The 23,140-nt window shown below is 45.7% G+C and overlaps 1 protein-coding gene across 1 annotated transcript in view; it reads left to right on the top strand.

Moving 5' to 3' along the window:
* LOC124007147 (guanine nucleotide-binding protein G(z) subunit alpha) overlaps nt 1-23,140 on the top strand; it is a 54,587-nt gene that overhangs the window by 7,690 nt on the left and 23,757 nt on the right. The window lies entirely within an intron of this gene.

Raw genomic sequence — 23,140 nt, 5'->3', positions numbered from 1 at the left:
AGATATACACCTGTTCTGAAAGGCCCCAGAGTCTGCAACACCACTAAGCAAGGGGCACCACCAAGCAAGTGGCACCATGAAGACCAAGGAGCTCTCCAAACAGGTCAGGGACAACGTGGAGAAGTACAGATCAGGTTTGGGTTCTAAAAAAATATCAGAAACTTTGAACATCCCACGGAGCACCATTAAATCCATTATAAAAGAAATTGAAAGAATATGGCACCACAACAAACCTGCCAAGAGAGGGCCGCCCACCAATAAAATCAGAGAGAGAGGATTTTGTAACTCAGTTGGACTGAACTGAATTGGGGTGGAGCTTTGTCCGTTCATAGTAACATTACAGTAAATAAGGATTCGATTATCATTGAGTCTTATGAAAATCTACGTCAATTAATTTATATTTCTCTAGTTCCTTCCTCTCTTTCTCTCTAATCCGTTCAGAACCAGTCCCTGTGTGTATGCCTGAGGACAATGGGCCCTCCTCCCAGCACTCCTTACTGGGCGTAGAGCAGAGGGACTAACAGAGCATCTTTGTGTTCCATTCCTCACACATAACTGTAGTCATATGACAGACAGCAAGGAGGTGGAGGAGGGGAAGGGTGGTGGCGGGGAGGGATGGAGGAAGAGAAGGGTGGTGGCAGAGAGGGGGACTGGACTAGAGGACCATCGGGGTGTTGAGGAGTGTTTCAGGGGCGACATTATTTGTGTGTGTATGTGTGCTGTGACCATAGCTGCTGCTGGCTGTAGGTCAAGAACCTGGACAGCACGACCAAAGTGTCCCAGGGAAATAAATGAAGCCTACCTAGCTGACACATTTGGTTCCTTGGAAGTTGTGGGAACATATGTTCACACAAGCCATATGTTTCCTGACAGGTAAATCTGAACTTCTTTTTTTTTAAGTTCTGAGAACGGAAATGAACATTCTGCCTGTTCTGGGTACATAAATATTTAGGTTGCAGGGAGGTTCTAAGAATGTTTGACTATGGTATTTTCCTGGGAGGTTTTATTAACATTCTGAGAACAGAAATGATAGGTTATTTGAAGGTAATTAAATAACGTTCTGAGGACAATTTTTTCAATAAGATATACAGTGAGGGAAAAAAGTATTTGATCCCCTGCTGATTTTGTACGTTTGCCCACTGACAAAGAAATGATCAGTCTATAATTTTAATGGTAGGTTTATTTGAACAGTGAGAGACAGAATAACAACAACAAAAATCCAGATAAACGCATGTCAAAAATGTTATAAATTGATTTGCATTTTAATGAGGGAAATAAGTATTAGACCCTGTCTCAATCAGAAAGATTTCTGACTCCCAGGTGTCTTTTATACAGGTAACGAGCTGAGATTAGGAGCACTCTTAAAAGGGAGTGCTCCTAATCTCAGTTTGTTACCTGTATAAAAGACCTGTCAACAGAAGCAATCAATCAATCAGATTCCAAACTCTCCACCATGGCCAAGACCAAAGAGCTTTCCAAGGATGTCAGGGACAAGATTGTAGAGCTACACAAGGTTGGAATGGGCTACAAGACCATCGCCAAGCAGCTTGGTGAGAAGGTGACAACAGTTGGTGCGATTATTTGCAAATGGAAAAAACAAAAAAGAACTGTCAATCTCCCTCGGCCTGGGGCTCCATGCATGATCTCACCTCGTGGAGTTGCAATGATCATGAGAACGGTGAGGAATCAGCCAAGAACTACTCGGGAGGATCTTGTCAATGATCTCAAGGCAGCTGGGACCATAGTCACCAAGAAAACAATTGGTAACACCCTACGCCGTGAAGGACTGAAATCCTGCAGCGCCCGCAAGGTCCCCCTGCTCAAGAAAGCAAATATATATGCCCGTCTGAAGTTTGCCAATGAACATCTGAATGATTCAGAGGACAACTGGGTGAAAGTGTTGTGGTCAGATGAGACCAAAATTGAGCTCTTTGGCATCGACTCAACTCGCCGTGTTTGGAGGAGGAGGAGGATTGCTGCCTATGACCCCAAGAACACTATCCCCACTGTCAAACATGGAGGTGGAAACATTATGCTTTGGTGGTGTTTTCATGCTAAGGGGACAGGACAACTTCACCGCATCAAAGGGACGATGGACGGGGCCATGTACCATCAAATCTTGGGTGAGAACCACCTTCCCTCAGCCAGGGTATTGAAAATGGGTCGTAGATGGGTATTCCAACATGACAATGACCCAAAACACACTGCCAAGGCAACAAAGGAGTGGCTCAAGAAGAAGCACATTAAGGTCCTGGAGTGGCCTAGCCAGTCTCCAGACCTTAATCCCATAGAAAATCTGTGGAGGGAGCTGAAGGTTTGAGTTGCCAAACGCCAGCCTCGAAACCTTAATGACTTGGAGAAGATCTGCAAAAGAGGAGTGGGACAAAATCCCTCCTGAGATGTGTGCAAACCTGGTGGCCAACTACGAGAAACGTATGACCTCTGTGATTGCCAACAAGGGTTTTTCCACCAAGTACTAAGTCATGTTTTGCAGAGGTGTCAAATACTTATTTCCCTCATTAAAATGCAAATCAATTTATAACATTTTTGACATGCTTTTTTCTGGATTTATTTGTTGTTATTCTGTCTCTCACCGTTCAAATAAACCTACCATTAAAATTATAGCCTGATCATTTCTTTGTATATATATATATATATATATTTCTTTTTACACCTTTATTTAACTAGGCAAGTCAGTAAAGAACACATTGATATTTTCAATGACGGCCTAGGAACGGTGGGTTAACTGCCTTGTTCAGGGCCAGAACAACAGATTTTTACCTTGTCAGCTCGGGGATTCAATCTTGCAACCTTACGGTTAACTAGTCCAACGCTCTAACCACCTGTCTTACATTGCACTCCACGAGGAGCCTACCTGTTACGCGAATGCAGTAAGAAGCCAAGGTAAGTTGCTAGCTAGCATTAGACTTATCTTATAAAAACAATCAATCAATCATAATCACTAGTTAACTACACATGGTTGATGATATTACTAGTTATTACTATCTAGCGTGTCCTGCGTTGCATATAATCGATGCGGTGCGCATTCGCGAAAAAGGACTGTCGTTGCTCCAACATCTACCTAACCATACACATCAATGCCTTTCTTAAAATCAATAAACAAGTATATATTTTTAAACCTGCATATTTAGTTAATATTTCCTGCTAACATGAATTTCTTTTAACTAGGTAAATTGTGTCACTTCTCTTGCAACAGAGTCAGGGTATATGCAACAGATTGGGCTGCCTGGCTCGTTGCGAACTAATTTGCCAGAATTTTACGTAATTATGACATAACATTTGAAGGTTGTACAATGTAATAGCACTATTTAGACTTAGGGATGCCAACCGTTAGATAAAATGCCGAACAGTTCTGTATTTCACTAAAATAATAAATGTTTCATTTTTTCGAAATGATAGTTTCTGGATTCGACCATATTAATGACCAAAGGCTCGTATTTCTGTGTGTTATTATGTTATAATTAAGTCTATGATTTGATATTTGATAGAGCAGTTTGACTGAGAGATGGTAGGCAGCAGCAGTCTCGTAAGCATTCATTCAAACAGCACTTTCATGCGTTTTGCCAGCAGCTCTTCACAATGCTTCCAGCATTGAGCTGTTTATAACTTCAAGCCTATGAACTCCCGAGATTAGGCTGGTGTAACCTAGGTGAAATGTCTAGCTAGTTAGCGGGGTGTGCGCTAATAGCGTTTCAATCGGTGACGTCACTCGCTCTGAGACTTGGAGTAGTTGTTCCCCCTGAGCCGCAGTTTTTGTGGAGTGATGGGTAACGATGCTTCGAGGGTGGCTGTTGTCGATGTGTTCCTGGTTCGAGCCCATGTAGGGGCGAGGAGAGGGACGGAAGCTATACTGTTACACTGGCAATACTAAAGTGCCTATAAGAACATCCAATTGTCAAAGGTATATGAAAAACAAATGGTATAGAGAGAAATAGTCCTATAATTCCTATAATAACTACAACCTAAAACTTCTTACCTTGGAATATTGAAGACTCATGTTAAAAGGAACCACCAGCTTTCATATGTTCTCATGTTCTGAGCAAGGAACTTAAACGTTAGCTATTTTACATGGCACATATTGCACTTTTACTTTCTTCTCCAACACTTTGTTTTTGCAGTATATAAACCAAATTGAACATGTTTCATTATTTATTTGAGGCTAAATTGATTTTATTGATATATTATATTAAGTTAAAATAAGTGTTCATTCAGTATTGTTGTAATTGTCATTATTACAAATAAATAAAAAAATTGGCTGATTAATTGGTATCTGCTTTTTTGGTCATCCAATAATCGGTATTGGCGTTGAAAAATCATAATCGGTCGACCTCTACCGCCTAATATATAGGTCCTGGACGGCTGGAAGCTTGGCCCCAGTGATGTACTGGGCCATACGCACTACCCTCTGTTGCGCCTACGGTCAGATGCAGAGTAGTTGCCGTACCAGGCGGTGATGCAACCGGTCATGATGCTCTCTGATGCAGCTGTAGAACTTTTTGAGAATCTGTGGACCCATGCCAAATCTTTTCAGTCTCCTGAGGGGTAAAAAGTGTTGTTGTGCCTTCTTCACAACTGCCTTGGTGTGTTTGGACCATACTAGTTTGTTGGTGATGTGGACACCAAGGAACTTGAAACTCTCGACCAGCTCCACTACAGCCCCGTAAATTTTAATGGGGGCTTGTCTGGACCTTCTTTTCCTACAGTCCACGATCAACTAATTTGTCTTGATCATGTTGAGGGAGAGGTTGTTGTCCTGGCACCACACTGCCAGGTCTCTGACCTCCTCCCTATAGGCTGTCTCATTGTTGTCGGTGATCATGCGTACAACTGTTGTGTCGTCAGCAAACATAATGATGGTGTTGGAGTCATGTGTCACGCCTGCTCCCGCTGTTCCCCCCCTGGTGCTCGAGGGTGTCAGGCTCCCCAGAATTACGCACTACTGCCACCATCATTACGCACACCTGCCTAGCCCCGTCACGTTCATCAGCGACTTTTGGACTCATCTGGACTCACTCACCTCTGTCATTACCTCTCCTATATCTGTCTGTTCCCTTGTTCTGTTTCCCACTTCAGCATTGACTGTCATATGTCATTGTATACCTGTGTGCTGACGCTGTTCCTGTCTTGTTCCATGTCTGTTCCGATTAAATGTTTGACTACCCGTACCTGCTTCTCTACTCCAGCGTCGGCCTTTACATCGTGCTTGGCCACGCAGTCGTGGGTGAACAGGGAGTACAGGGGGGGACTAAGCACACACCCCTGAGGGGCCCCAGTGTTGAGGATCAGCATGGCAGATCTGTTGTTGCCTACCCTTACAACCTGGGGATAGCCCGTCATGAAATCCAGGATCCAGTTGCTGAGGGAGGGGTTTGTCCCAGGGTCCTTAGCTTAGTGATGAGCTTTGTGGGCACTATGGTGTTGAATGCTGAGCTGTAGTCGATGAACAGCATTCTCACATAGGTGTTCCTTTTGTCCAGGTGGGAACGGGAAGTGTTGAGTGCGATTTGAGATTGTGTCACCTGTGGATCCGTTGGTGCCATATGCAAATTGGAGTGGGTCTAGGGTTTCTGGGATGATGGTGTTGATGTGAGCCATGACCAGCCTTTCAAAGCCCTTCATGGCCACCGATGTGAGTGCTACGGGGCGGTAATCATTAAGGCAGGTCACCTTTGCTTTTTGGGCACAGGGACTATGGCGGCCTGCTTGAAACATGTAGGTATTAAAGACTCGGTCAGGGAGAGGTTGAAAATGTCAGTGAAGACACTTGCCAGTTGGTCCGCGCATGCTTTGACTACAAGTCCTGGTAATCCTTTTGGCCCCATGGCTTTGTGAATGTTGACCTGTTTAAAGGTCTTGCTCACATTGGCTATGGAGATTGTGATCACACAGTCATCCGTAACAGCTGGTGTTTGCATGCATGCTTCAGTGTTGCTTGCTTCAAATCAAGCATAAAAGGCATTTAGCTCCTCTGGTAGGCTAGCGTCACTGGGCAGCTCGCGGCTGGGTTTCCCTTTTGTAGTCCGTAGTAGTTTGCAAGCTCTGCCACATCTGATGAGCGTCAGAGCCGGGGTAGTAGGAATCAATCTTAGTCCTGTATTGACGCTTTGCCTGTTTGATGGTTTGTCTGAGGGCATTGCGGGATTTGTTATACGCGTCCGGATTAGTGTCCTTGAAAGCAGCAGCTCTAGCCTTTAACTCGGTGTGGATGTTGCCTATAATCCATGGCTTCTGGTTGGGATATGTACGTATGGTCACTGTGGGGACAATGTCGTCAATGCCACTATTGATTAAGCCGGTGACTGAGGTGGTATCTCGTCAATGCAATTGGATGAATCCTGAAACATATTTGAGTCTGTGCTAGCAAAACAGTCCTGTAGCGTAGCATCCGCGTCATCTGACCACTTCCGTATTGAGCAAGTCATGGGTACTTCTTGTTTTAGTTTTTTCTTGTAAGCAGGAATCAGCAGAATAGAATAATGGTCAGATTTGCCAATTGGATGGCGGGTAGAGCTTTGTATCTGTCTCTGTGTGTGGAGTAAAGGTGGTCTAGAGTTTTTTCCCTCTGGTTGCTCATGTGACATGCTGGTAGAAATGAGGTCAAATGGATTTAAGTTTCCTTGATTTAAGTCCCTGGCCACTAGGAGCGCCGATTCTGGATGAGCATTTCCTTGTTTGCTTATGGCCTTATACAGCTTGTTGAATGCAGCCTTAGTGCCAGCATCTGTTTGTGGTGGTAAATAGACGGCTCCGAATAATATAGATGAGAACTCTAGATAGTGTGGTCAGAAGAGCAATACTTCAAGACTTCTTTAATATTAGACATTGCGCACCAGCTTTTATTGACAAATAGACACACACCCCCGCCCATCGTCTTACCAGACATAGCTGTTCTGTCCTGCCGATGCACAGAAAACACAGCCAGCTCTATATTATCCGTGTCGTCGTTCAGCCACAACTCGGTGAAACAAGATATTACAGTTTGTAATGTCCTTTTTGGTAGGATAGTCTTAATCGTAGATCATCAAGTTTTTTTCATATGATTGCACATTGGCCAATAGTACTGATGGTAGTGGTGGTTTACACACTCGCCTCCGAATTCTCACAAGGCACCCCAACCTCCGCCCCCTGTTTTCTCCATCTTTTCTTCACACGAATGACAGGGATTTGGTCTTGGTCTTGAGAAAGCAGTATATGCTTTGTGTTGGATTCATTAAAGAAAACAATCTTAGGCCAGTTCGAGGTGAGTCTGATGTCCAGAAGCTCTTTTCGGTCATAACAGACGGTAGCAGGAACATTATGTACAAAATAAGTTACAAACAATGCGAAAAAAACAAACAACACACCACGATTGGTTAGGAGCCCGTAAAACCTCTGGGAGCATTATGCATGAATAATGCCTAAGCAAATTAATTTCCATATGTCCTGTCTGTGCTAGGAGTTTAAAACAGTTAACCCAAACTAAGCTATCAGTGTTATTAAAACATTATTTAGTTACCTTCAAATAACCTATCATTTCCATTTTCAGAATGTCAATAAAACCTCACAGGAAAACTTTCAGGGAACCTGTCACGCCCTGGCCATATAGAGGCTTTTATTCTCTATTTTGGTTAGGCCAGGGTGTGACTAGGTGGACATTCTATGTTCCTTTTTCTATGTTTTTGTATTTCTTTGTATTTGGCGGGTATGGTTCTCAATCAGGGACAGCTGTCTATCGTTGTCTCTGATTGAGAACCATACTTAGGTAGCTCTTGCCCACATGGGTTTTGTGGGTAGTTGCTTTCTGTTTTGTGTTTTGCACCTGACGGAGCTGTTTCGGTTGTTCTTTTGTTACTTTGAATTTAGTGTTCAGTTCTATTTAATAAATGACGAACATGTACCACGCTGCGCTTTGTCCTCACCTTCTTCCACCAACGGCCGTTACAGAACTACCCACCACAAACGGACCAAGCAGCGTGGAGAAAAGGAGGAATGGACATGGGAGGACATTATGGACGGGAAGGGATCCTACACATAGGAGGAGATCCTGGCTGGAAAGGATCGCCTCCCATGGGAACAGGTGGAGGCAGCCAGGAGAGCAGAGGAAGCAGGAGAAGGGAACACAGCTGACGAGGAAGCCAGAGAGGCAGCTCCCCCCAAAATTGGGGGCACACGGGGAGTGTGGCAGAGTCAGGTTGGAGATCTGAGCCCACTCCCGTGCTTACCGGGTCGAGCATGTGACTGATCAGGCCCCGTGCTATGGGGTGATACGCACTGTGTCTCGGCCGATCATTCACAGGCTGGTGTGCTCGGTGCCAGCATCCTCCATTTGCCAGGTGGAAGCTGGCATCCAGCCAGAATGGGTGGGGCCAGCTATGCGGTCGAGACCGCCAGTGCACCTCCACGGCCCTGTGTATCCGGTGCCTCAGCCACGGAAGAGGCCGCCTGTATGTCTCCCCAGCCTGGTGAGTCCTGTGCCCCAGAACCAGGTCTCCTGTGTCTCCCTCCTGCCCGGAGCTGCCAGAGTCTCCCTCCTGCCCGGAGCTGCCAGAGTCTCCCTCCTGCCCGGAGCTGCCAGAGTCTCCTCCTGCCCGGAGCTGCCAGAGTCTCCCTCCTGCCCGGAGCTGCCAGAGTCGCCCTCCTGCCCGGAGCTGCCAGAGTCGCCCTCCTGCCCGGAGCTGCCAGAGCCGCCCTCCTGCCCGGAGCTGCCAGAGCCGCCCTCCTGCCCGGAGCTGCCAGAGCCGCCCTCCTGCCCGGAGCTGCCAGAGCCGCCCTGCTGCCCGGAGCTGCCAGAGCCGCCCTCCAGCCCGGAGCTGCCAGAGCCGCCCTCCTGCCCGGAGCTGCCAGAGCCACCCGTCAGTCCGGAGCCGCCAGAGACGTCCCTCAGTCCAGTGGCGTCCTCTACGAGGGTCTTCAGTCCAGGGCCCGCTGCGAGGGTCCCCATTCCAGAGGCGCCACCTAAAGTGGGCCAAGACTGAGGTGGAGCGGGGTCCATGTCCCGCACCCGAGCCACCGCCGTAAGGAAGGCCCACCCGGATCCTCCCCTTTAGAGTCAGGTTTTGCGGCCGGAGTCCGCACCTTTGAGGGGGTACTGTCACGCCCTGGCCATAGAGAGGCTTTTATTCTCTATTTTGGTTAGGCCAGGGTGTGACTAGGGTGGGCATTCTATGTTCCTTTTTCTATATTTTTGTATTTCTTTGTTTTTGGCCGGGTATGGTTCTCAAATCAGGGACAGCTGTCTATCGTTGACTCTGATTTGAGAACCATACATCGGTAGCTCTTTCCCACATGGGTTTTGTGGGTAGTTGCTTTCTGTTTTGTGTTTTGCACCTGACGGAGCTGTTTCGGTTGTTCTTTTGTTACTTTGAATTTAGTGTTCAGTTCTATTTAATAAATGACGAACACGTACCACGCTGCGCTTTGGTCCTCACCTTCTTCCACCAACGGCTGTTACAGAACCATAGATAAACATTCTAAGAACCTCCTTGCAACCTAAAAATGTACGTTCCCAGAAATTGCTTCATTCCCAGAACCAATGGGAAACCAAAAACGTATGTTCCCACAACTTCCAAAGAACCAAATGTGCTAGCTGGGTATGCTAATGAGGATACCTTTGTATTCATGCATTCCAATTATGCCAGTATATAGGAAACAGAGTGAATTATGTTATGCTGCTTGATGAAGTTAAAAAGTATTCAGACTGATTTGAACATTCGAAACTACATTATATTTCACATGAATTTTCCTCATCCTGGCCCAATGATTAAACCACCAACTGCAGGATGTAACTGACAGTGGCTTACAGCAGACACAAAATGACGGTTCCCCACAGTTTCCAGTCTGTTGCAACAACAGCATTTTTGACATGACCAATATGAAACTGTGTTTGTGCATGTTAGTAGAAGGCAATTCCACTGTAACAGAATTGCGCTGAGACTTAGATTTTTCACTTAAAATGTATGCCAAACAAAAACATTGATTTCAAAGTTTAACAAACCATACATCTGCACAATGACTACCTTTAACAATTTACACGGAACATTTTACAAAAACAGTTGCAAGAACTATGCAGATGCAATGAATTTCAGTAAAATATCCCTCTTTTTTTTAAGTGACCACATTTTCCCACAACTGTTAAGTATCTGCTGCTTATGATTCAAGGATGTCTTCAGAAAATAATGGGGTGTAAAATTTATGACACCACCTTGAATTAAAAAAAATATATTTTGGTTATTTAACTACAGTGAGTGAAGAGGATTTACACCCGGTAACAGAATTGCGGTTATGGAATTTTATCATTGGTCCCTGAGCTGTGCTACACATAAATGCATAATTCTGGATATTAATGTCATTCTCTTCATGGTGTTGTATCCTAAATAGGTACACAAAGGTTGAAATATCCAATATCCTCCTTTGGATATGTAGGTATTATTCTACACACTGGCTATTATTTGAATGAGATCCAACATTAAACAAGACCAAATTCGGTTGGTCCAGACCGGACCAAATCTGAACCAATCATAGATGCCTATATTTAACAAGTTTGGATAATAATAATTAGGTGGATAATAGTTTCAGTATAGTTTTAGTTTTTTAAACAGATTTGTTAATGATTTTATTTCAGTTTACTGAATTGTTTTTTCATGATTTGGTTTTCATTTTAGTTTCAGTTTTAGTTGAATGTAATAACCGTGGTGTACTCAACTGTGTACTGAAGTATACCTTACTTTTCTTTACTGTACTACTCTACTGTGCTCTACTGTACTGTAATGTACTGTCCAAACTTGTTAAACATAAACATCTATGATTGGTTCAGATTTGTTTCAGTCCGCAACAAGTCATGTACGTCGATGTCTGGGACAAATGAAGGCCATACGTCTGTGGACATTGAAATCTGAATAGGATAATTTTTCAAACTAAATATAAGTGTTATTAGTTGGCAGGGGTCTTTACTTCCACATTGTGTTTAAATGTATTTCTGATAGTTTTTAAGACTTTTTTCTAGTAGATGTTTTCTAAGACCCCCTTTTCTATCTGTTTTACAATAAATCAAAGCCTTTACACGCACACACACACACACACACACACACACACACACACACACACACACACACACACACACACACACACACACACACACACACACACACACACACACACACACACACACACACACACACACACACACACACACACACACACACACACACACACACACACACACACACACACACACACAACTTGGAGAAAATAGGCTTTGTACACATCAGAAATAATGTCCACATAAGTTGGAGGCAATTGTGTTTCCTCAAGGTCATTGATCATTACACTATGTGATGAAGTACCAAAGGCCAAAAACACAGTGTAAAACTTTGTGGATTCATGCTTGAAGTCATCAATTCCCATTTTTAGGCAGAAAACAAGCACATTCTTGCCTTGTCTTTCTATATATCCCTTTTGTTAGGGAGAGAGAATGCCTGTATCTACAAGCCATGGTAGTATTGCAGGCGAGCAAGCATTTCATGAACACTTTCTAGACCGAGGACAAGAGGGAGATGCCTCTCCATGTAGATGGATCATCTGGAACATAGTCTTTTTATGATATTCTGTGGATAAGAGCACCCTTCCATGAGTCCGGTACCTTTCCATTCATCAGACAGACTGACACACACATACACACAGCTTGCTGGACTCTCTCCACCCTGTACCATCCTTTCTCTTGAAAAGGCTGGCTTACTGCTCTGCCTGTGCACAAACGTGCCATTGTCAGCACCGGCCATACAAGCAGTGTACCGAAGGGTATCCAAGCATAGACCTCTTAGCTAAATACCCAGGCCCAGAAAAAGAGTAAGTGAGTGTACCAAATGTTGAACAAACACAATGGTCAAGGCCAGATCTTCAGTCTACACTGTAAGTGGCCCATGCACAAATGTTCTCAAACAACTGAATGATTGCCGGGGTTGAAAACCAAAACATTTATCAAATCATTCAGTTAAATAGCTATTATTAGGGCACTTGGTAACGTGTGTGTTGTGTAAAAGACCACAGCATACAGTGGGTTTTTGAAAGAAGCTTAGTCATTGTGCTGGCGGAGGAAGCATTACTTAATTCTGTGTGCTTTCTGTGTGCGTCCGTATTTGGGATGTGTGGTGAGACAAGTTTTATGGGTTTGGTAACACTTTATTTGAATGTTCCCTCTTAATCTCTACTTAAGATAATCATAAACATGAATTACATTGTAATTCTAAGTGTAACAATAGTTTACGACAACAGTCTGTGCTGTAAACATGTTATGACAGAAATGTTTGATTAAGTGTTACAGTGTCGAAGAAAAAAAGAGGTAAGAGGAAGAATTCTCATGATAATATTCCCTCGATGACGTTATCCCTGGCAGGAAAGAGTAATTGTGAAGTTGGCCCGCAGTCCTATCCCAGCAGCCCCAATAGGGGAGTAAATGCTCTCACTATGACCCAATCCCACACATCCCACACCCAGCTCCCAGAACAGGGGAGGATGCCTGGGATTTCCTGAGGCCAATTAAAAGTTCTGGAACGAGTCTGGAAGGAAGAAACTTCTGGGTGTCCTCTGATGCACCCCAGGAGGGTTAGGAAATTAATGATCATAATAAATGACTTGAACTTGCTGATTGAACACAAGGGCCCAGATCTGGTTGCAGCTCTGATCCATTTATCCATATAGAATAGAATGAGACTGTCAGAGGCCCTGAGCTTCACCTCATATGACAGGAATTCTGGGTAATCCTGGGGGAAAGTCAGCTGACACATCTTGGAATAGTTAAGGTGTTATCTGCTAACCCCCTCTCTCCCCTCTCCACTTCCCCACTTTCCTCTCACTGTCATGTGGGAGAGAGAACTCAGACCCAGAGTTCTGATGATGGACTCATTTTTAGGGATTTTGAAGACTCATTTGGCATTTGTGATCTAAATGTATAGTTTGATTCAGTGTACTATCTGGGCAAATTCCAAGTCTACTGGGTATCTGACAGTCACACTAATGTCTGATAATGCGTTGTATATAGAGGCCTGTTTCCAAGGTTGATGTATTTTAGCAGCATTCCATTCCTCAAGGACAAAGGACAGGAAGGTAGGATTATGAACTGGAATCATGTCTGGGACATTATAGGGAAACCAGGACCAGTCAGAGCACCAACCAACCAGCATATTGAAGCAACAACTATTTGGGCCAAAGTCCCAATCTTGCATAAAGCAACACTGAAGATCAATCGGTCTGCGACCTACATCTCCTATGGTTCTGACGTAGGACGGTTTGAGGTAGCTCGCCGGCAGTGACTCACTACAGCGAGACAGACCATTTTCTAGGTTGGAAAATGTGTACTTCAATTGTCTCCAGAATGCAAAGCATTTTCACTTAATGTCCACATTTACTCAACATACGAAGCCAGTCATCATTTTCAGAGGCAGGTGAACATTGTGCTGTCTGCTTGTGATGGAGGGTTGTAGTCGATTTACAATGATCTGTTTCTCTGCTGCCTGCGGGATATTATATGGACTTTTTGGTTCTGGTCTGAGTTTTTAGACGGCAGAGGAGCCTGCTGGTTTTGTATGCTTGGTTTTGCTTCAGCTTAAAGCTCTATTTAAACACATTCTTGGGTGAGCTTTTCGATCTATTGGATCAAATTCAATTCATTTTTTATAATAAAATCCAGCGCTAATGAAACCCTAAAATTGATTCACGCCTTGGAACGTCTCGGTTGGTCATGGGTCATTCCTCCTCTAGTTCTTTAACCAAATACTGTAAATCAATCATCTCCGGTTAATGAATTTTGCAGCACAATGCAGGCGATGCATTAATAATTACAGTGATTTCTCAGTGTTCCAGTATCAGCCATGTAACTCTCGCTGCCTCAGTTTATCATCGAACGTTTCCACCACAATGTCAATATCTGTACTTTTTACTCAACCAGTTTGTTAATCATTATTTAAATTGCCAGTTTTGTGACTATATGCATTGTTTTCTTCTAGCTACTTCAGTTTAGCTCAAGTTCCCGGAATCCAGCACTTCTACTATTAAACACCGATTTACACTGTTATTAAACTGTAGGTTAATCCCTCAACTGTTAAATATGATTCTTAGCAGCATTATGCTGTTAATAATCCAGACCTTTGGACCTTTAAACACAGTGACCACCCACTTGTCCACTGATAAGGTGTTTTACCCCACCCAGGCGCTAGAACTAAGACCACTGCTTACTGTCTGGCAAGGTTAGTGGGATTTTCTCAGTTTCAATTGCATTTGTGTAAGTAATAGGTTAACTTCTTAATGGTAATTTGGCAAGCAAGTTAGCTAGTTGAGTGAACAAAGTCTGTACTTTACATAGATGTGGGAGGAGTGAGTTTTAGGATTGTTAAATTATTGTAAATATTTGCCATTCTATGTCGTACATGCGTCACTAAACAACTATAGTAAACACTCCTATTAAAATAAGTGCTAAGTGCTACTAACTTTACCCTCCTCATCCACTCCCTCTCTTTCTCTCGCCATCTGTCCTTCTCTTAACTTTATATTTCTCTTCCTCTGCCTCCCAGTCCCAGAGTACTTTGCTTTGAGCTAAGTTCTCAGGAACAATTAAATGGCTGATTTAAGTCATGTGTACCCCATCAACCAGTCAGACGTCACAGTGTGCCTCAGAATCCCTAGCTTGGTGCGAGAAAGATTTAAAACTCGTGTCTTCAATACAAATTAGTAATTTTCTACAGAACAGGAAATTCCAGGGCCCTGCTTTTTCTAAGTAAATTAACAACACATATGTGGCTCAGTATTATTGCACGGCCTCATCCCATTGTTCACTAAATGATTTATTGAACAAAAGGCCTGTGTTGGCTAAATAAATGATTTAGGCCCAGAACTGTCTCATGGTAAATGTTTTGATTTACAATTTTTATTGCATTACTAGTTTGTTGATAATGGTTTTACTGATCAGTCGGTTGGTCACAAGGTTGGCAAGCCATTGTCTCTGTGTCCTTGTCTGTCTATTGACACGTTCACCTGCAGCCCTCCCATCCAACCAGCTAGAATTCACAGGAATATTAGGTCCAGATTTAGTCCACTCTAAGACAGATCCTTGAGTTTCTTGCAGAGGAGGCTGGTGGGAGGAGCTATAGAAGGATGGGCTCATTGTAATGGTTGGAATGGAATAAATGGAATAGTATCAAACATATGGAAACCACATGTTTGACTCTATTCTATTTATTCCATTCCAGCCATTACAATGAGCCCTCCACCTAGCTCCACCCACCAGCCTCCTCTGGTTTCTTGGTAGCCTAAGAGAAAGAAAGATGCTATGATTTTGACTCAACATGTATTACTTTTAAGGTGGTCTAATTCAATCACTTTAATTCAATATTAAAACAATCTAATTGGCATCCTACTTTTAGTTTGGCGATGACGACAAAGAAGAAGAGGTAAAATTACATGTCAAGCAGCATGGATCTAATTTCTTAGGATAACTGCACACAGATCCACATTCAGCTGTATGAATGCCAAAGGCAGTTTGGACAGCCTCATGGACACCATTGATCGGTGTAAGTGATCAGGAGTCCCATCAGGTCAGCTCTTCTTTCACCCCCACCTTTCTTTACCATAATCTCGTTCACCAAGCTAAACTTGGCACCGCACGTGAGCCTACTCACAACCTATTTAGGTTGCACTGCATTTCTCATTATGGTTGAAAACTCTATAGGCAAATGTGTCGCTCAGCTCAATTGTCTCCATGTCTACCAGGGGAGCCAGGTCAGGGAGGGTAACTGACTGACCAGTGAGTCTGGTGTCCTCAGTACCCCCAGTCTACCAGGCTGCTCTGTCACCACAGGAACCCTAGCCTCCGGCAGGGAGTAAACCTTCTACCCTCCATCTCTCCCAAAGCACTGTGCCTGCACTGCCATGGACCAATTGGTAAATGGAACATTAAAAGCATAAGCATTGTGCAAAATGATATGAGTGCTATTTCACACAGTCTTTGTGGAATGGGGTTGGCTGAGAGAGAGAGAGAGCGAGAGCGAGATGGGAGAAAGAGGGGGAGATGTAGGGAGAGAGAGAGGTGGGAGAAAGAGGGGGAGATGTAGGGAGAGAGACTAATTGAGAGAGAGAGAGAGATGGGGGGATAGAGAAAGTGAGAAATGGGCGAGAGAGAAATGAGAGGGAGAGGAAGGAGATAACCTCAACGTGATGTAAAGTAACAGGTGACTGATTGTTGGGAAGGGGCCTGGGGTGTGAGTGTGTGTGCATGTGTGAGGGAGAGATGGGGTGTATGCGTGTGTGAGGGGGTATGCGTGTGTGGTGGGGGTCTGCGTGTGTAAAGGGTAGAGGGGGTATGTGTTGTGAGTGGAAGAGGAGGGTATGCGGTGTGAGGGGGAAAGGGTGGTATTAGTGTGTGAGGGGCGTATGCGTGTGTTTGGGGTGAGGGGGGTATGCATGTCTGAGGGAGAGAGGGGGGTATGCGTGTTAGAGGGGGGCATGTGTATGTGTAGACATGAGTGAAGGGGGAATGGGGCATATTGCAGAACGTAACCGCTGTCGAGCTGCTTTACATAACAACGGCATTCATTAATAAGACAGAGATGCCATTGCACTTTTTGTCAGAACTTACATAACAATCTATTTATTGCTCAAAGCCAGGCCTGTTCAGTGGCAGGAGAGCTGAATTGGTGGCATACAAGGTAGGCCTGGTAACCCTGGGCCTGGGGCTGCATGCTGAATGTACTCAGGACCATAGAGATCAAGCTGCCCAGGACTGCTGTCTACAGTTTATCATATCTAAAACACCACATCTATAGATGTATTTCTGAATTTTAAAACGGCACTTCTGTATACCAGTATTTTGCTTATTTAGAGCGTTGGGCCAGTAACCGAAAGGTTGTTAGATCAAATCCCCAAGCTGACATGGTAAAAATATGTCATTCTGCCCCTGACCAAGGCAGTTAACCCACTGTTCCTAGGCTGTCATTGTAAAATCGAATTTGTTCTTATCTGACTTGCCTAGTTAAATAAAGGTAAAATAAAAGAGTGTACAGTATAGTTCAAAACATATGAGTCTGGCTGTTGGAAAATGGACAGTACAGTAGGTTTGCTCTACCTTAAACACCTAACATGATCTCTCTCGAAATACAAAATCGTCCCCCTAAAAACATGAACACACACAGCTGTACAACTAACGTAATTCACACCCCAGATTGATGCCAACACAGTTGCTACAGTCCCATTAGTTTTCATTGCAGCCTCATTTAAAAAATCGCAGTTGTGTAAATTTGTACAGAATGGGGTTAGTCAACAGTACACCCTTCGCAAGATGTCTAGCAAGTCATTTCTTATGCTAACAAGCTAGCAAGAGTGTGCATAGCAACAGCATCAACCTCCGGTAGACAGGCATAGTGCTAGTACGCTCAACTAAAAGGATGCCGTTCGTTTACAGTATACTAAAATCAACTAATAGTATAAAGTATGTAGTATATACTCATTAAGTATGTAGTATACAGTATACAGATAGTATGGGTATTTGAACACAGCTCGGGTCTGATATCTCGTACGTCTGTATGTTAACGGAGTCATGTTTGACGGAATTTTATGCAGGAGCGCTTCAAAGAGACTTCAAAGAAGGCCAGCCTACTTTCTGATACAGAATGTATTTTATTTATTAGGATCCCCATTAGCCGACGCCAATGGCGACATCCAGTCTTACTGGGGTCCGACACATAACGAAAAAGAGATCATTTGTCATGTTTGTCATTTATTATCATGTCTTGTCCCTGTGCTCCCCATTCTATTCGTTTCCCTCTGCTGGTCTTATTTGGTTCTTTCCCTCTTTCTATCCCTCTCTCTCCCCCTCCCTCTCTCACTCTCTCTCGCTCTCTCTTCTCTCTATCGTTCCGTTCCTGCTCCCAGCTGTTCCTATTCCCCTAATCATCATTTAGTCTTCCCACACCTGTTCCCGATCCTTTCCCCTGATTAGAGTCCCTATTTATTCCTCTGTGTTCCGTTCCTGTCCCGTCGGTTCCTTGTTTAGTATTCACCATGCTGTGATTGCGTTTCGCCCTGTCCTGTCGTGTTTTTGCTGTGATTGTGTATCGCCCTGTCCTGTCGTGTTTTTTGCCTTCATCAGATGCTGCGTGTGAGCAGGTGTCTCTGTCAACTACGGCCTGCGCCTACCCGAAGCGACCTGCAGTCTGTGGCCGCTTCTCTTGTTATTCCCCTCTACAGACTAGAGGATTTCTGTTATTCCCTGTTTGGACTTGAATAAACTCTGTTTCTGTTAAGTCGCTTTTGGGTCCTCTTTCACCTGCATGACAGAAGGAACCGACCAAGGAATGGACCCAGCGACTTCAGACGCTCGTTACACTGCCGTCGAGATCCAAGGAGCCATGCTCGGCAGACACGAGCAGGAATTGTCTGCTGCTCGCCATGCCGTGGAGAACCTGGCCGCTCAGGTTTCCGACCTCTCTGGACAGTTCCAGAGTCTACGTCTCGTGCCACCTGTTACTTCCTGGCCTGCCGAGCCTCCAGAACCTAGGGTTAATAACCCACCTTGCTACTCCGGGCAGCCCACTGAGTGCCGCTCCTTCTCACGCAGTGTGAGATTGTGTTCTCTCTCCAACCCAACACATACTCTAGAGAGAGCTCGGGTTGCTTACGCCATTTCACTCCTTACTGGCCGGGCTCGAGAATGGGGCACAGCTATCTGGGAGGCAAGGGCTGATTGCTCTAACAAGTTCCAGAACTTTAAAGGAGATGATTCGGGTTTTTGACCGTTCAGTTTTTGGTGGGGAGGCTTCTAGGGCCCTGGCTTCCTTATGCCAAGGTGAACGGTCCATAACGGATTATTCTATTGAGTTTCGTGCACTCTTGCTGCCTCTAGTGAGTGGAACGAGCCGGCGCTGCTCGCTCGTTTTCTGGAGGGACTCCACGCAGTGGTTAAGGATGAGATTCTCTCCCGGAGGTTCCTTCCAGATGTGGACTCTTTGATTGCTCTCGCCATCCGCATAGAACGACGGGTAGATCTTCGTCACCGGGCTCGTGGAAGAGAGCTCGCATCAACGGTGTTTCCCTGCTCCGCATCGCAACCATCTCCCTCCTCTGGCTTTGAGACTGAGCCCATGCAGCTGGGAGGGATTCGCATCTCGACTAAGGAGAGGGAACGGAGGATCACCAACCGCCTGTGCCTCTATTGCGGAGTTGCTGGACATTTTGTTAATTCATGTCCAGTAAAGCCAGAGCTCATCTGTAAGCGGAGGGCTACAGGTGAGCGCAACTACTCAAGTCTCTCCATCAAAATCCTGTACTACTTTGTCGGTCCATCTACGCTGGACCGGTTCAGGTGCCATGTAGTGCCTTGATAGACTCTGGGGCTGAGGGTTGTTTCATGGACGAAGCATGGGTTCGGAAACATGACATTCCTTTCAGAGAGTTAGAAAAGCCTACGCCCATGTTCGCCTTAGATGGTAGTCATCTTCCCAGTATCAGATTTGAGACACTACCTTTAACCCTCACAGTATCTGGTAACCACAGTGAGACTATTTCTTTTTTGATTTTCCGTTCACCGTTTACACCTGTTGTTTTGGGTCATCCCTGGCTAGTATGTCATAATCCTTCTATTAATTGGTCTAGTAATTCTATCCTATCCTGGAACGTTTCTTGTCATGTGAAGTGTTTAATGTCTGCCATCCCTCCCGTTTCTTCTGTCCCTACTTCTCAGGAGGAACCTGGCGATTTGACAGGAGTGCCGGAGGAATATCATGATCTGCGCACGGTCTTCAGTCGGTCCCGAGCCAACTCCCTTCCTCCTCACCGGTCGTATGATTGTAGTATTGATCTCCTTCCGGGGACCACTCCTCCTCGAGGTAGACTATACTCTCTGTCGGCTCCCGAACGTAAGGCTCTCGAGGATTATTTGTCTGTGTCTCTTGACGCCGGTACCATAGTGCCTTCTTCTTCTCCGGCCGGGGCGGGGTTCTTTTGTTAAGAAGAAGGACGGTACTCTGCGCCCCTGCGTGGATTATCGAGGGCTGAATGACATAACGGTTAAGAATCGTTATCCGCTTCCCCTTATGTCATCAGCCTTCGAGATTCTGCAGGGAGCCAGGTGCTTTACTAAGTTGGACCTTCGTAACGCTTACCATCTCGTGCGCATCAGAGAGGGGGACGAGTGGAAAACGGCGTTTAACACTCCGTTAGGGCATTTTGAGTACCGGGTTCTGCCGTTCGGTCTCGCCAATGCGCCAGCTGTTTTTCAGGCATTAGTTAATGATGTTCTGAGAGACATGCTGAACATTTTTGTTTTTGTCTATCTTGACGATATCCTGATTTTTTCTCCGTCACTCGAGATTCATGTTCAGCACGTTCGACGTGTTCTACAGCGCCTTTAGAGAATTGTCTCTACGTAAAGGCTGAGAAGTGCTCTTTTCATGTCTCCTCCGTTACTTTTCTCGGTTCCGTTATTTCCGCTGAAGGCATTCAGATGGATTCCGCTAAGGTCCAAGCTGTCAGTGATTGGCCCGTTCCAAGGTCACGTGTCGAGTTGCAGCGCTTTTTAGGTTTCGCTAATTTCTATCGGCGTTTCATTCGTAATTTCGGTCAAGTTGCTGCCCCTCTCACAGCTCTTACTTCTGTCAAGACGTGTTTTAAGTGGTCCGGTTCCGCCCAGGGAGCTTTTGATCTTCTAAAAGAACGTTTTTACGTCCGCTCCTATCCTCGTTACTCCTGACGTCACTAGACAATTCATTGTCGAGGTTGACGCTTCAGAGGTAGGCGTGGGAGCCATTCTATCCCAGCGCTTCCAGTCTGACGATAAGGTTCATCCTTGCGCTTATTTTTCTCATCGCCTGTCGCCATCTGAGCGCAACTATGATGTGGGTAACCGTGAACTGCTCGCCATCCGCTAGCCCTAGGCGAATGGCGACAGTGGTTGGAGGGGGCGACCGTTCCTTTTGTCGTTTGGACAGACCATAAGAACCTTGAGTACATCCGTTCTGCCAAACGACTTAATGCCCGTCAAGCTCGTTGGGCGTTGTTTTCGCTCGTTTCGAGTTTGTGATTTCTTACCGTCCGGGTAGCAAGAACACCAAGCCTGATGCCTTATCCCATCTGTTTAGTTCTTCTGTGGCTTCTACTGATCCCGAGGGGATTCTTCCTTATGGGCGTGTTGTCGGGTTAACAGTCTGGGGAATTGAAAGACAGGTTAAGCAAGCACTCACGCACACTGCGTCGCGCGCTTGTCCTAGTAACCTCCTTTTCGTTCCTGTTTCCACTCGTCTGGCTGTTCTTCAGTGGGCGCACTCTGCCAAGTTAGCTGGTCATCCCGGTGTTCGAGGCACTCTTGCGTCTATTCGCCAGCGCTTTGGTGGCCGACTCAGGAGCGTGACACGCGCCGTTTCGTGGCTGCTTGTTCGGACTGCGCGCAGACTAAGTCGGGTAACTCTCCTCCTGCCGGTCGTCTCAGACCGCTCCCCATTCCTTCTCGACCATGGTCTCACATTGCCTTAGACTTCATTACCGGTCTGCCTTTGTCTGCGGGGAAGACTGTGATTCTGACGGTTGTCGATAGGTTCTCTAAGGCGGCACATTTCATTCCCCTCGCTAAACTTCCTTCCGCTAAGGAGACGGCACAAATCATTATTGAGAATGTATTCAGAATTCATGGCCTCCCGTTAGACGCCGTTTCAGACAGAGGCCCGCAATTCACGTCACAGTTTTGGAGGGAGTTCTGTCGTTTGATTGGTGCGTCCGTCAGTCTCTCTTCCGGGTTTCATCCCCAGTCTAACGGTCAAGCAGAGAGGGCCAATCAGACGATTGTCGCATACTACGCAGCCTTTCTTTCAGAAACCCTCGTCTTGGGCAGAACAGCTCCCCTGGGCAGAATACGCTCACAATTCGCTTCCTTCGTCTGCTACCGGGTTATCTCCGTTTCAGAGTAGTCTGGGTTACCAGCCTCCTCTATTCTCTTCCCAGCTTGCCGAGTCCAGCGTTCCCTCCGCTCAAGCGTTTGTCCAACGTTGTGAGCGCACCTGGAGGAGGGTGAGGTCTGCACTTTGCCGTTACAGGGCACAGACGGTGAGAGCCGCCAATAAACGCAGGATTAAGAGTCCAAGGTATGGTTGCGGCCAGAGAGTGTGGCTTTCCACTCGCAACCTTCCTCTTACGACAGCTTCTCGTAAGTTGACTCCGCGGTTCATTGGTCCGTTCCGTGTCTCCCAGGTCGTCAATCCTGTCGCTGTGCGATTGCTTCTTCCGCGACATCTTCGTCGCGTCCATCCTGTCTTCCATGTCTCCTGTGTTAAGCCCTTTCTTCGCACCCCCGTTCGTCTTCCCTCCCCCTCCCGTCCTTGTCGAGCGCACCTATTTACAAGGTACATAAGATCATGGACATGCGTTCTCGAGGACGGGGTCACTAATACTTAGTGGATTGGGAGGGTTACGGTCCTGAGGAGAGGAGTTGGGTTCCGTCTCGGGGCGTGCTGGACCGTTCACTCATCGATGATTTCCTCCGTTGCCGCCAGGATTCCTCCTCGAGTGCGCCAGGAGCGCTCGGTGAGTGGGGGGTACTGTCATGTTTGTCATTTATTGTCATGTCTTGTCCCTGTGCTCCCCATTCTATTCGTTTCCCTCTGCTGGTCTTATTTGGTTCTTTCCCTCTTTCTATCCCTCTCTCTCCCCTCCCTCTCTCACTCTCTCGCTCTCTCTTCTCTCTATCGTTCCGTTCCTGCTCCCAGCTGTTCCTATTCCCCTAATCATCATTTAGTCTTCCCACACCTGTTCCCGATCCTTTCCCCTGATTAGAGTCCCTATTTATTCCTTTGTGTTCCGTTCCTGTCCCGTCGGTTCCTTGTTTAGTATTCACCATGCTGTGATTGCGTTTCGCCCTGTCCTGTCGTGTTTTTGCTGTGATTGTGTATCGCCCTGTCCTGTCGTGTTTTTTGCCTTCATCAGATGCTGCGTGTGAGCAGGTGTCTCTGTCAACTACGGCCTGCGCCTACCCGAAGCGACCTGCAGTCTGTGGCCGCTTCTCCTGTTATTCCCCTCTACAGACTAGAGGATTTCTGTTATTCCCTGTTTGGACTTGAATAAACTCTGTTTCTGTTAAGTCGCTTTTGGGTCCTCTTTCACCTGCATGACA

This window comes from Oncorhynchus gorbuscha, linkage group LG20 (assembly GCF_021184085.1).
Source record: "Oncorhynchus gorbuscha isolate QuinsamMale2020 ecotype Even-year linkage group LG20, OgorEven_v1.0, whole genome shotgun sequence".
NCBI classification, from domain to species: Eukaryota; Metazoa; Chordata; class Actinopteri; order Salmoniformes; family Salmonidae; genus Oncorhynchus; species Oncorhynchus gorbuscha.
This window is presented reverse-complemented; position numbering and strand designations above follow the sequence as displayed.